Genomic DNA, 13,639 nt, shown 5'->3' with positions numbered 1-13,639 from the left:
TTTTTCCTTGCTATGCTGTAGCAAGACTTCACCTGGGTTCCATTTAATTTTAACATCAACTTTGGGAGACATTAAACACTATTGCAGCATATGGAGAAGTTCCCTCTCATGAGAAATATTTGGAAAACCTAATCTAATGTTTTTAGCATGTTAAAAAGAAAGGATGTATGTCTTTCTGTTTGGATGAGCCTTTTTGGCCCAGTTGGTAATGTTCTGTGGATAGTAATGGATGTCATGACGTGCAAACATGTTTCTTGTTTTCACAGTAAGACTAGGATTTTCTGAGAACTCCAGAACAATAGAGGAAAGTAAAAGAAATACACTGTAATAACTAAAATTGCTTAAATGCAATGACCACCTCAGGAGGAGAATGAGTCTTAATTGCAGAAGGTGTTGGGGTTTAAAGAAACTCAACAAATGGCAACCTCTGTCCTCATCTGAGTTTTAAAAGAAAATAGAGGCAGGTAGGATGTCACTTTAATATATGATACAGTGAAGTTGGAGGACGTGTCTTATATGCACGGACTAGTGGTTTTCTAATACTGAATTCCAGAACTGAATTACCCACTTAAGCATGGGCAGAACTAGATTTCCTGGAAAAACAGCAGAACCTGAGGACTGCTCCCAAGACAGAAAAGGGGGTGGAGCATGGTCAGTTACTTTTTCCAAAGTCATCAGTAAGTCATTTCACCTATCCTATAGAATGGACTTGAATTATGGCTCCATCATTCACTTGCACCATGTAACCTCTAGCATTCAAGTGAGGAATAAATGGGTCACTCCACGGAAGCGTCTAGCACAGTACCTGGTATGTGGCCAAGTCTCAATAACCCTTAGCTGGTTGGATACCCAGCAGTTATTCTCCCTCACCTTATCCTTCCTACTCCAACCACGGATTATCTTATTTCCCATACTGTTGGGGACTATTAATGGGAGTCCTTGGAGTCTGTGAATTGGGATGGGAAAAAGTTACATATTTATGTTCACTACTACCTAAAATTGAGCATTTAAGAAAAATTACAAATGTAGGAAAAAATGTCAGTAGTGTTAGTGGTATCCATGACTTCATCATAAATAAAAATCACAGATATTTTTATATCATTTTAGAGTTGCTGCAGATAGCTTGAAATATCATTTATGTTCATTATTACTTCAATTTGCAATAGATTGCAAGTGGTCAATGTTCTACTTGTGTGATGTAGCTGTGAACTGTGGGAGAATCTCTTCTTATGTTGGTGACCCAGACACATGGTGCTTTCCGGTGTTCTCATCTACAATTGTTTCTTGACCATTATGGGAAAGGAAGTCATCAAAGACAGTGTAATGTTCTCACTCCAGCCAAGCAGGAAGGCTCTTTGTACTGACATGTCTTTAAACAATAAGATTTAATGTTAATTTTTCTATATTTTAAATGTATTGACTTGTTATTTGATGCATTAGTAAAGAAGCATATATTGCAAATCACAAATTTGATTTTATTATTTTGATAACTGGATTTCTTTTGAATTTTACATATGTCATTGTATGCTATTTAAAGAATATTATTCTGGGGCGCCTGGGTGGCACAGCGGTTAAGTGTCTGCCTTCGGCTCAGGGCGTGATCCCGGTGTTCTGGGATCGAGCCCCACATCAGGCTCCTCCGCTGGAAGCCTGCTTCTTCCTCTCCCACTCCCCCTGCTTGTGTTCCCTCTCTTGCTGGCTGTCTCTATCTCTGTCTAATAAATAAATAAAATCTTTAAAAAAAAAAGAATATTATTCTAAGATAATGCCCAAAATCTCATCAAATTGCCAAAGGGGTCCAAGGCACAAAACAGCTAAGAACGCTTTACTAGGAGTTTGATATTTTATATTGAGAAAATAATGAGATTCTAAGGACAAGTCGATGCTTCTGACATGTCTGTGGAAAATCAGAATTTAAAGAATTTAGCTCTATTTAGTCATTTTCCCCTCTAAGGTCTCATTTGTAAAGTCACTATTTACAATAACTATAATTGGAATATGTTTTAAAAGAGAACCCAGCTCAAAGATAGAACCCAAACATTTAAAATGCTTTTCCCTGAGAAAATTCAAATATTTGTTGCCAGCTCATGTTAAAAATTTTTGTTTTGGAAAGCTTAAGATGTTCCTGAGGGCTCCCCACTGCTGCTGATGGTGATTAAAAAGGCCATTAAAAATGGCTGCCAGGAAAAGGACAGTTGTGGGGAAGTCAGGGCTGCTGGGAGGCAGACGAACCCACAGACTGTCCCCTTGGCACTTGTGGTTCCATCACACAGTGATCAATTTCTGAGTACACCGGAGACGTGCTGGAAGGTGTGTGAAATTTGCACACTCCGGCTCTAACTGGGACATTCCATAATTACGATGGAATGAGACCATGCTTCACCGGCTCACACCCTCTGTGAGGAAGTTCTCTAGCGTGAAAAGGAGGGGATGGAGATGGAGAGCCAGCTCACAGGAACTGCTAACGGAGTCACTGGTGGGTGAGCTGAGGTGAAATGGCTTTGATGCAAACCAACACATGCAGTTCTAATTAGGCAGTAAGACCGGCAAGGAAGTGAGCATTATGTCTGTTAATTAACTTGGACGATGCTGAAGAGCGAGCTATCCTGAGGAAAAGCCAAAAGCACTTAACTCACCAGTGTGGTTAATTATTAGAGAACACTGTTCTTGTGGAATTTCCTACCTAGCATTTTAAAAAGAGATAATTTTGCTTTAGAAGTGTTAAAAACATGAAGTGATACTTCTTCAGGCTATTGGCAACTTTGCGTTGGCGATGAAAAAATGGCTGGGAATTTTATCTAGTGCAAGGTTAATGGATAATGGTTATGAAGATGGCCTTCCCTCAACTCAGGGGCAGCACAGGAGAACGGATTTATTTCATGTAACTTTATTTGGGGGATGGTCATAGAAAAGGTGAAGGTTAAATTGCTTTGGTGTTTTTATATAGATACTTTAAAAAGACTTTTTATTTTTCTGTATGATGGATGAGAAAATATGAACATTAGGAAAAATAGATAAGTCATATTATTATGTAGAAGCACTCCTGATAACTAGAACTATCCCATAACGGCAGCAGATTCTCTGAGAATGTTTATGCAACTCCTTCCGTGCTCCCCAGTACAATCCGGGAGGGAAAGGGCTCCACTGACTGGATTAAAGTAGAGGCTGGAGATAGTGACCAGTCTCTAAAGCAACAAAGAATGATAGAAAGTAGCCTTCAATGGGAGGATTTGTGTGTGGTATAAATAAATAATTGTATGCATCACAGTGAACTGAATCAACAAAGACAAACTGCATTTTAGCTCTTCTGAGGACAGGGAAATGACAGTAGGCATGGACAGATTAAGGATATTTTTTCCAAGGTTTGGGCATGATTAACTTACTCACAAGCAGGATGACTATATGATTTACTGTTTAACCGCACAATTTTGAGAGTGAAGGGGAGCATGTTACCAGGTACTCCAGAACAGCGGGCATAACCCAGCCTGTCTTGGGCAGAACGAGGTGTGGGCTTGTCATCACTTTTCATCCTACAGTTCCACGATCACGTGATGCTCATTCATGCACATTATATCTCTCTTTATAGTACCTCTTCCACTGGAATGTGAAAGTAACATACGGCAGGTATGTATTTTCTTATTACTTATTTGTAAAATAATATAAGTAGATAGGCTATACTATAAAATAACATTAATAATTACTATTGACCATTATTATACTTACACATGTAGTAATAATTTACAAAATACTGTTTTTTTAAGGGAGAGGGGTAGGGGGAGAGGGAGAGAAAGAATCTTAAGCAGACTCCATGCCCAGCATGTAGCCCCACGTGGGGCTCAATCTCACAACCCTGGGATTATGACCTGAGCCAAAATCAAGAGTCAGACGCTTGACCAAGTGAGCCACCCAGGCACCCCTACAAAATACTTTTGAGAGGATTATTTCACGTACTCCTCAAAACAGCGGGTAAGTGGCCTCTCCAAAAATTTCTGAATGATTTATCAAATAAGCAGCTAATAAGATTTATGTAGATATACAGATAAACTAATGTAATGATATAGATATAGCCATTAGATATAATAAATATTTAGAATATATAATAATCAGCAATAGGATTTTCTCCTATAAATGTATTCTAAGAAAAAACCAGATAAACTCTAAGAGTTGTATGCACAAAAATATTTTTTGTAAAGTTGCTTATAATAGCAAAAAAGTTTAAAGCTCATCTATAGCTAGTTCATCCAACAAATTTTGATATATTCATAAAATGGAACAATATATAGCAATTAAAACAATTTATATATAAAAAGCAACAATCTGGGTAGAAAATTAAAAATACATGCATTTGCATGTATATGTGCAGAGCATTTCTGGAATGAGAACAACTGCTAAGTGGTTACCTCTAGAACCTGAATCTGGGATTGGAGGACGGGGTAGTAAATTCTTACATATGCCGTGTGATTGCATATGAGCTGATTATCACAATGATGAAATCTAAAAATAATATTATTGTAACTATATGTATTACACATATGTCCATGAAACAGCATTTAATACAACCACTATGCACAAATTAATACGTGGAATAATAGGAATATTTAAAAGTTTTTCAAGTGTGGGTGTGTATCCTAAAATGTCCAGAAAGACAAAAAAGTAGTAGTGAGTAGTGGGATTACTACTGATCTTACTACTTTGTATGTTAACTTCCTACCTTTTCATCTTGTCTGAATGTGTTACACAGTTATATTTTACCATCACAAAACAAATAGCAATGCCATTTCAATTCTGAGAAAATGTAAGGAAGGAATCAGCAGTGTTGGTTTAAGGGTTTTAATTCGGCGAGGAAGGATTGAATCCTGCTGCCGCAACATTAGCTTTCCCAGCGTCTGCTCCATCCCCAGGGAAGACGACAGTCAAGGGGATCTTGCACTTGTTGGAAAATAAGAGAATTAGGATTTCTTTCAAAAGAAAAGTTATCTTACTTTCAGGCAATTTGGTTTGGGCTGGTTTTAGGAGAAATCTGAAATCTTCAAATGTACTACTGGCAAGGGCGGGCTGCAAACAGCGAGTGTCAGCAGGCACTCCATGTCCTGTGATAGCGTTGGTTCTGCTCATCAGCTACTCCAGCTCTGCTGTCCAGGTGTACAGAAGGAAAGCACTTCGCACTCCCTGACGTTAGACAAGGCCATGTGACAAAGAAGTGTGGCCACAGAAGTAGGAACTTCAAGGCCTCGTGCACAATTCTGTTCGTGCTTTTTCCTTTGGTGCAGAGGTCAAGTCAAAATGAGGCTCCTCGTATCTGTTTCCCTGCCTGATTAGGATGTACAGAGCATTGCTGTGATGTGCACTGGACAGGTAGCCCGAATAAGAAAACCTCTGGTTGTGTTAAGCTGCCGAGATTTTGGAGAATTTATTATTACTGCCACAGAGCCTCGCTTATCCTGACCATATCCTTTGCAGGACCCAGCGCAAAATGAAACTACAGAACACTTGTTTGAAAATTACTTAGCATTTCAAGATGGTAATGACCACGTAGGAGCCCACTGAGGTCACATGGCCACAAAGCCAGCCTGATTTTCCCAGTTGATCTCACAATAATCCTGAAAAAATGGGTCTTAATTCTTTTATTTGACATATGAGGACATCGAGAGCCTAAGCAGCTTGCTAGCAATCACAGAGTTGGTAAATGTCAGAAGCAGAATCTGATTACACTGGTATTATGAACATTGCTATAATGGGTCTCTTGTAGGTTGATGGATCTGGGCTTTCGGGCAGAAGGAGCCAAGTCCACCATTCCAGGAAGCAGATGAGACTTAGGGCACACTGAGTCCTTTGTAGAAACCCATGTAACCCGAGTCCTCAATAGAAGGTAAGGAAAGAGTTAAAGTCAAACTCATTACATGCTAAGTGAATGCTTTCTTTTGCCAGAAAGTATAATTAGTAATTTCAATCCTTTATCTGAAAGAGTATCAATAAAGAAAAGCAGGCACAGCTTTTAATTTCATTGCTATAACTAATTAGCATTAGAGAAACCATTTTCATAAGCAGTGCACTAACAACCACTTGGTAACTGGAAACAGAAGCTGATGGTGCAGCTTTCTCCATGGTAACCAGACATGGGAATGAGCAATCCAGAACAACTAAGTGGGGATCCTGGGGGAAGGGCCAGAGGCTACTTGCTCATAGCAGCAGTGTGAAGAAGCAGGTCATCGCTGCCCTCCAACTTGATAAACCACAAAGAATACGGGAATATTCAAGTCAAGGCAATGTTTTGAACATTCATACCACTATCGAAATATTTTGAATGTATTCCTTAAAAGCCATACAAAAGGTGTCAGAGCTGTTGTCAAAAAAGGCTCATCCAATGAAAATCACAACGTTTTTCTTTGAGAATTCCTATCACCTTTCTACCTAATAGTTCCTTCTACTTGACCCCCGGGAAGGGAACATTCACGGGGTAACAGAGACTTCAGGAAAGGTAAGAGAAAATCTGGGCTCAAAAAGAGTATAGGTAGTGAATTAGGTTTTTACAAAAGGTAGCTGTCATTTGATTATGGGTTTCAAGATCTGAAATCAACCATTCTATTTGGTCTCTTTAGTATTGTTCTTCATTGGTTATACCCTAGAACACGTGAGTGAAATAGCTCAAATCCTACGCCATTTTCTTCTCTTTTCATAAAAACACAGTTTGGGTAATTTTTCGAAGAACGGAAAGAAGGAAGGGGGGAAAAAGAAAAAGAATACAGTCTGTTATAGTTCCTTTAGAAAATTAGTGGGACTCTGGTAAATTAATATGTTCATTTTGGAAGAAAGTGCAACAATATCATAATTTACCAGTGATGGATTCAGCAGGCATTTAAAATGGAAAAGGTAGGTGATTTTCAAAGAAATACTTTATCCCAATTAAAATGAACACACACACCCATTTTTGTAAACTGTATAGTCAAAGCGATAATAACATGAAACAAAAACAAGAATTTAACTCGTGTTACTCAACTAGATTCATGTCACAGTATAAACTAAAGTTTCATGCCTCAAGTAGTTATTTTAGGAAGTTTATGACACAGCATTTCCCAACTACTGCCTAGTGCTGACTGTTAAAAGAATATCTGTCAGGGTGCTAATATAGGAGGTTACATTAAGATCGAAATCATTTCCTTCAAGGAGCTCATAGAGAAATCTGACCTTGTTCCTGCTATTTGGTCAAGAAAACAACTGTTACGGCTATGAATGTGAGTACGTACGCGAATAATACGGATGAGCATTTTAAGAGAGAGAGCCACAGAGAGATTAGTTAGTTTGAGAACTGGCTTTTAAATACGTGTTTTCTTTATTTAATTTTGGATATCTTAGGAAAAATTTGGATAGAGTACAACTGCACATCACAGAGGCAGGGAAGCATGAAGAGTGCCTTCTGTGGTATCATTTATTCCCTGCAAGTTAGTCTGATTGTAGAGTATTTGACTTAGTTTGAGTACTTGGCTCTCCTTGACCATGAGGCCAGGATGGAGGTAATGATCCTAATTCTGGCTGTGTTTCTGGCCCCTTTTTTTTTTTTTTGCACAAAGGTTAATTGAATTTTCATAAGGGTTTCGTAGAGGACTTCCACAACTTTTTGGTATTAAAACAAAAGGTGATCTTGTAACAGCTTTATGATATGACTTTCATAAGCACTTTCAGTATTTGAGCTTAAGATTTTCAGTAAGTGGCGTATTTAACGTTTTATAGTTTCTGAGAATTTCCACAGGCATCCTCAGCACCTTCACTGAATTTAATCACAGAGTCTGGCATTTCAGAATCCTTTGTTCTCCCTCGGCTTCTCTGAAAGTTTGAAAGTGAATTTGGTTTTGTGAGGGCATGCTAGAGACCAGGCGAGTTCATGGACTTCTCAGCAATTTCTATGTGTTCAGTAGGTAAACAGTATTTCTGATTTGTGACAATTAATAATTTGGTTTTCAACAAAACGAAACCCAGAGACGCTGAGAGTTATGGGATACAGGGTATTTTCAGAGCGGCGTGTTAATTTCCTGGACTGGCTTTGTTTTTAAGATCCACTCCAAAGCACTGGTAATAGTTACACAAATGTTTCCAAGGGCTCGATTCTGGCCTCCCCTGAAAACCCATGATAAAGATTGAGTGTGGTTGAAAGATTTGTCATGCCTAAGTGCTAATTAGCCCCAGGGTGCTTGCCTCAGCATCCTGTCAGGCTTCTTCTAGAAGGTTAGGGAAGGGGTAATAGCCAATAGCATATGGACTTGCATTAATTTTCAGCATAGAAACCCATGGAACATCCACGGAATCCACTAATCTTTAACAAGCTACAATTCTATCCTTACCTCAAACATCACACCCCTGAAGGTGACATGCACATTTATGTTTCTCTCCCCTCCCATAGATGGCACATTAGTAGTTCAAATAGGCTATTACTCATTGTGACCTCTTTTACTCACCCCGGAGGGCTTGGGAGTGGCATATTAAGGTCACAGCAGGATTTTAGTGAAGCAAACTTTTCTGGCTTTAGCACATGGCCATTTCTGAATGCCTGTAATTGGCTTTCAAACTACGATCCTATTGCAATGCTGAGAAACAACTGTAAAGCCCCAGGTCTTCAGCAGATCTGCAGAAAGGCTTTGTCCTTGTTGTTACTTGTATTGTTCTTATCATTGCCAATAATGACGAGGGTGCGCTGAGCCTATTACGTGTCAAGCAGTATCCTGAAGGCTCAGGAGAAACATTTGTCAGTCTGACTGTCACAATGACCCTGGCCTATGAGACAGGTCTTGGGGTTTGCTCCTTTTAAAGATGACACGACTGGGGTCCGTGAAGCTCAGGCAGCTTTCCCAAACATGCTGCCAGGACAGAGAGAGTCAGACTAGGACGCAGGAGGCCCGACTCAGGGCTTCTCAACTTTGGCACCATTGATGCTTGGGGTGGGACAAGTTGTGGCTGTGGGAGCTGTCCTGGGCGTATCATCCCTGGCCTCCACACACTCGATGCCAGCAGCGTCCCTGCAGACATGGCCACGTGTCCCCTGGGAGACAAAATCGCCACAACCGAGAACCACTGGTCTGACACAAGGATCTCTGCTCTTAGCCACTTGGCTCTATAGCTGACCAGCTTCTTGGACCCGACTGCTTCTTCCCCCACTTCCTTGAGGGAAAACTCAGGCCATACTAGCACAAGTGGGGAAAGAACCCATCAGAACAGCTTATGGGCCATTCCACCAGACCGTGCATATTTGTCGCATCCAAGCTTTAAGAATAAATTTGCATAGGCTAGTATGACATTTTCAGTAAAGCAACCTTTATGCTATAACAAGTCTGTTAATATTTTTGGAAGTCTGTTATGAACGGAGTCAGCCATTCAAATGACCACAGCCTTAGGTCTTTCATGAAAAATTTGACTAAATTCAGGAGAAGTACGCAGAGAGCACTTATTGCTTCCTGGTTATACTAGTGCTCGGTGGGTGATCAAAAACGTGTATAGGTATCTCCATCAGCTAATTCTTGTAATTTCCCCATTAATTCTTTCTTTAAAATAAAGCCTGTGTCTTGTTTCCCTATTTCCCTCTTTCTAATTCATTTTTGCTCTTGTGTGCATTCTGTAATGGACAACACGAACACTCAAACCAGGCTGGTTTGCTAATACAATAGTTGTAAATAGTAACAAATGCAGTTATAGATGAGAATATCTCCAAGTATCATAATTAAAATATATTTGTTTAAGATTCATGGGCCACCTTGCATTTCCCCCAAGCCACCCTAACTTATACAGGGTGGGACCAATGTTTTGAGGAGGACGAGTGAGGGCTTCTGAATTTCAGATGCAGGATGTGTGAGACAGAACTTCCTACCTGTGATGAATTAGTTAGAAAGCAATACTTCTATTGCTTGATACAATGACTGTCCCAGGACCCTGAGATCATGACCTGAGCCAAAGCAGATGCTTAACCAGCTGAGCCACCCAGGCATCCCAGAATAGGTATAGTTCTTTTAAAGAACTCACTTTGCAATTTCAGGATGCTCTTTATTAAACCAAAACGTAAGCCCAAGTCTACACAACATCATTCATTTTAGTTTCTGTTATGTGTGTATATGTTGTTTCTGCTATACTTTATAAATAATTGAAACTATATTTAAAAACAAAATTGAAGTTAAACTGCATCCATACAGCCCTAAGAATTTAGGAACACATTCTGAAGATCTTTAAGTCAATACAACTTTTCGCATATGAAATGAGCTAAAGGACACGGAGTAGAGAAGTCGTGGTCCGGGGCCACATGTTGGCAGGACAAGAATCAAGACATAGGTCTCCACCTTTCAAACTCGTGCCCTTTTGGGTTCATGCTGCCTCTGTTATTAAAGTACTTAATTTATGAGCACAAAAAGCGAAACCTCAGGGATGCTATTAGCAATTTAGTATTTCCAGTTCTTTTGGGAATCTGTTAATTGCCCTTTCATAAATGCTGCTCGTTATGATTAAGACTTTGATTAAATGGAGGAGTCTAGAATTTATATAATATTACAGACATATTTCATATGAATTTAAAGCACCAGAGCAGCACAAACTGTGCATTCAATTTTTTTCAACATTATAATACGTGCTTCTCATCAATCAAGGATTTTTTGAGAAATTGCTCTCTGCTAACATGACCCCATTTTCCCCTCAAGGAGCTTACAGTTTAATTAAGGAGAGCTCATATTTAAAACAATAAACATCAGTGTGTAAGTAATAATTCAGAGGACGTGGAGGTCGGCTTCATGGAGGCCAGGGGCACTGGTGACGAAGGATGCGTATAATTAAGTGACAGGGAAGGAGGAGGATGTTCTGTGTGAGAGGAAGTGGCTGGAAGAAGGATTGGGATTTATGGACTGTTGGCAGTGACTAGTGTGCGTGAAGGGCTGTACATGGATAATGTTTAATCCTCAAGGCAATGCTGAGTTAAGTACTCTCGCTCCGCTCTTTCACAGAGGAAGACGGTGGGGCGTGGAGCTCCAGTGATAGAGCTGCTGAATGAAGGGCTGGAGACTCTCACCCAGGTTTGCTTGATGTCAGAGCCCACTGGCCATCTACTCTTCCCTGCTGGCCCTTAGTCACCTTTGAGCCAAGCAAGGACGACAGACACTTATGGGAAAGGAAGCTTCCAGAACAAAGGGTGTGTATTGAGAAGGTACTGACACAGGCCCAGAAGGCCAGCAAAGGGACTACAGACTATATTCTGAGGTTATGTAATTTTATAGTGCATCTTACTCAGGTTTTGATGGGCACTTAGATAAAACAATCTGCTTTAGCCTCACAAACAACTACAAACAAAAGTTAGTTGAATAATATTAAGTATTGACTACTAGTATGATTATATATATATATATATATATATATATATATATATATATATATATATATGTATATACTTTACTTATGGGATAGGGACTATGCCTTATTTCTCATTCATTCAAAAAAAAAGTATGTCTTGAAGGCTTGCTGTGAGAAGTTCACTCTCCTCCTTCCCCATGACCTGGATCCATCATGGCGGCTGGTATCAGGAGGTGTTCATGCATGAATACTCAATAAATGAATGTGTGATATTACCCCCCTTCCTTCTCATCACCCTCTTATCTTCCTTTATCTCCGTCTTCTTCCCTCCTTCCTTCAAACAGATATTACTGAATGTCTACTAAACTTCTGTGAATAAAACAGATGAGTTCCCTGTTTCTAGGAAATAGTAGGAAGGGAAAACAAAAAGTAAGTAAGGCAATCTAATACATAGTCTAATTCTAGTTGGTTACAAATCTGATGAAGCAAATAGGGCCAGGTTATAGGCTAGGCTGTGCCACCATGGGGGCATTAGTCAAGAGACCTGTCTCATGAGGGAACACGTGAACAGAGAGTCAGAGGGAGAAGAGGAAGATACCCATGCAAAAATCAGGGGAAGACGTTCCAGGAAGGGAGAGTAAAGACCTTCAAGAGACGACAGCTCTGGTTCATTTAAGGACATGGTGTGGTGAGGGGGACAGTGGGGCTGGAGCACTGCCAACAAGGGGAAGCGAAAGGGCTAAGGACAGAAGGTCAGATCACATTGGTCTCTGCAGAATGTGGGGAAGGACTCTGAATTTTGTCCTGAGAGAAGGGAAAGCTGCTGGAGTCCCTGGTTAGTGCAAACTTTAAATAGAATTCAAGGCATGTTCACGGAGGAATAGAGAAAAGAGTAGGGACCATGGAGGAATTTCTGACAGTGAATCCTGGGAAGTAAGAGAAGGCAGACTATGCAAATGAAAAGCATGTCATCTAGGAGGCAACTGAATGTTGAAGGGACGTTTGGGTGGATGGAAGGGGAATGCAGTCCTTCAGCGCTGAAGAGGCCATTAGTTAGCTCTGGCTGCTCACCTGAATCACTGCAAAGACAGGGCTCAGGCGTGAGGGGCTGGAAGAGAAACATGAAAGAAAAGGAAAAGGGGCTGAGGGCTTCCAAAATTAACACACTACTCAAAAAGGATCTTAAAAATCAAAACCAGGTTTGGCACACTCATTTCCAATGCACATTATATTGTCTCCCTTCCTTTCTAGCTTCCTTCTTTCCTGCCTTCCTTTAAGAAAAGGAACTTAACGTTATTTATACTTTTTGCATTTTAGTTTGCCAGTAAAGTGACTATAGTCATACTGAAAAAAAAAATCAGGGCAGTGTAATCATAAAAAAAAATAAATGGCTACATTTTTAAATGGGCTATACAATAGTAACTAGGTTTATTATACTTGTAAATATTTTTTATCCTCGTAGGTATCAAATCTATGAATTATTGATGCGGAGATTCCTAGACTGTCATTATTACGACATTTCTGGTATATTTCCTTGTTGAATTGTCAAGATTTGGTTTATTAGCCCAAGGATGACAGTGTTTTCAAGGGAAAGAAAAGCTTTTAAAACCCAAACTATTACATGCAGGCTTCCCTCCAGGCTCTGCAGGAACTCCCCACTTCTTTGCTTGATGCTGATTATGCTAACACCAAGTTCTGGATTCATCTGAGTTCCAATGGCTCCTGCCATACTGCTTCCAATTACTTTAAGCTGGGCATCCAATTCCCTCAGAACCTCCTCAGTTCTGTTCGCCCATCTGTTACTGTGGTGGCATTAAGCCCCAGAAAGAAGGTAGCTGTTCAAAATTCCAACTTAATGTAGCATCAAGAGAACCAGAGGCCAGCAATTACCATACAATGACATAAATATTTACTTCCTCTAGTCAGATTGAGGAGAGGAGAGAAGCTGACAGAAATAAGGAGTGTCCACGGCCACGAAGACTATGGAGTTGTGTGCCAGACTGCAGAGAGCTACATTTGGGGTGGTTTCTTGGTACAAAGGACTCACATTGCAGGAATCTGCCTGTCTATTCCTCTATGTAGGTCTCTTCAGTTTTGAGAGATGTCATCGGCTATGTTCAGATCTCGTTATTGAGTCTAACACTGACAGTTATGTAGCCCATTACAAAGTTTTCTGAAATGATTTGGTCTTTTTAGTTCTCTATGCATGTTGGGTAGGGCAATGACAGGACACAGCACCGCCACGCCAGGACCATATGCATTGCCTTGCCCCAGGCTTTCAGGAGAGCTCTGTGAACCAGATACAGGACATGAGAGGACATCAAGG

At 40.2% G+C, this 13,639-nt stretch overlaps 1 protein-coding gene and 1 long non-coding RNA gene across 7 annotated transcripts in view; one reads left to right on the top strand and one right to left on the bottom strand.

The window, feature by feature from the left end:
- PRKN (parkin RBR E3 ubiquitin protein ligase) overlaps positions 1-13,639 on the bottom strand; it is a 1,246,455-nt gene that overhangs the window by 109,493 nt on the left and 1,123,323 nt on the right. The window lies entirely within an intron of this gene.
- LOC123001367 (uncharacterized) overlaps positions 7,081-13,639 on the top strand; it is a 77,907-nt gene continuing 71,348 nt past the window's right edge. For all 3 annotated transcript variants that reach the window (XR_006410183.3, XR_007191594.2, XR_006410182.3), the window contains exons 1-2: positions 7,081-7,232; positions 10,971-11,155. This is a non-coding gene — a long non-coding RNA (uncharacterized LOC123001367). The remainder of the gene's footprint in view (positions 7,233-10,970; positions 11,156-13,639) is intronic.

This window comes from Ursus arctos, unplaced genomic scaffold, assembly GCF_023065955.2.
Source record: "Ursus arctos isolate Adak ecotype North America unplaced genomic scaffold, UrsArc2.0 scaffold_13, whole genome shotgun sequence".
Taxonomy (NCBI): Eukaryota; Metazoa; Chordata; class Mammalia; order Carnivora; family Ursidae; genus Ursus; species Ursus arctos.
Note: the sequence above shows the minus strand (reverse complement) of the source record. Positions and strands in the feature narration are given on the sequence as shown.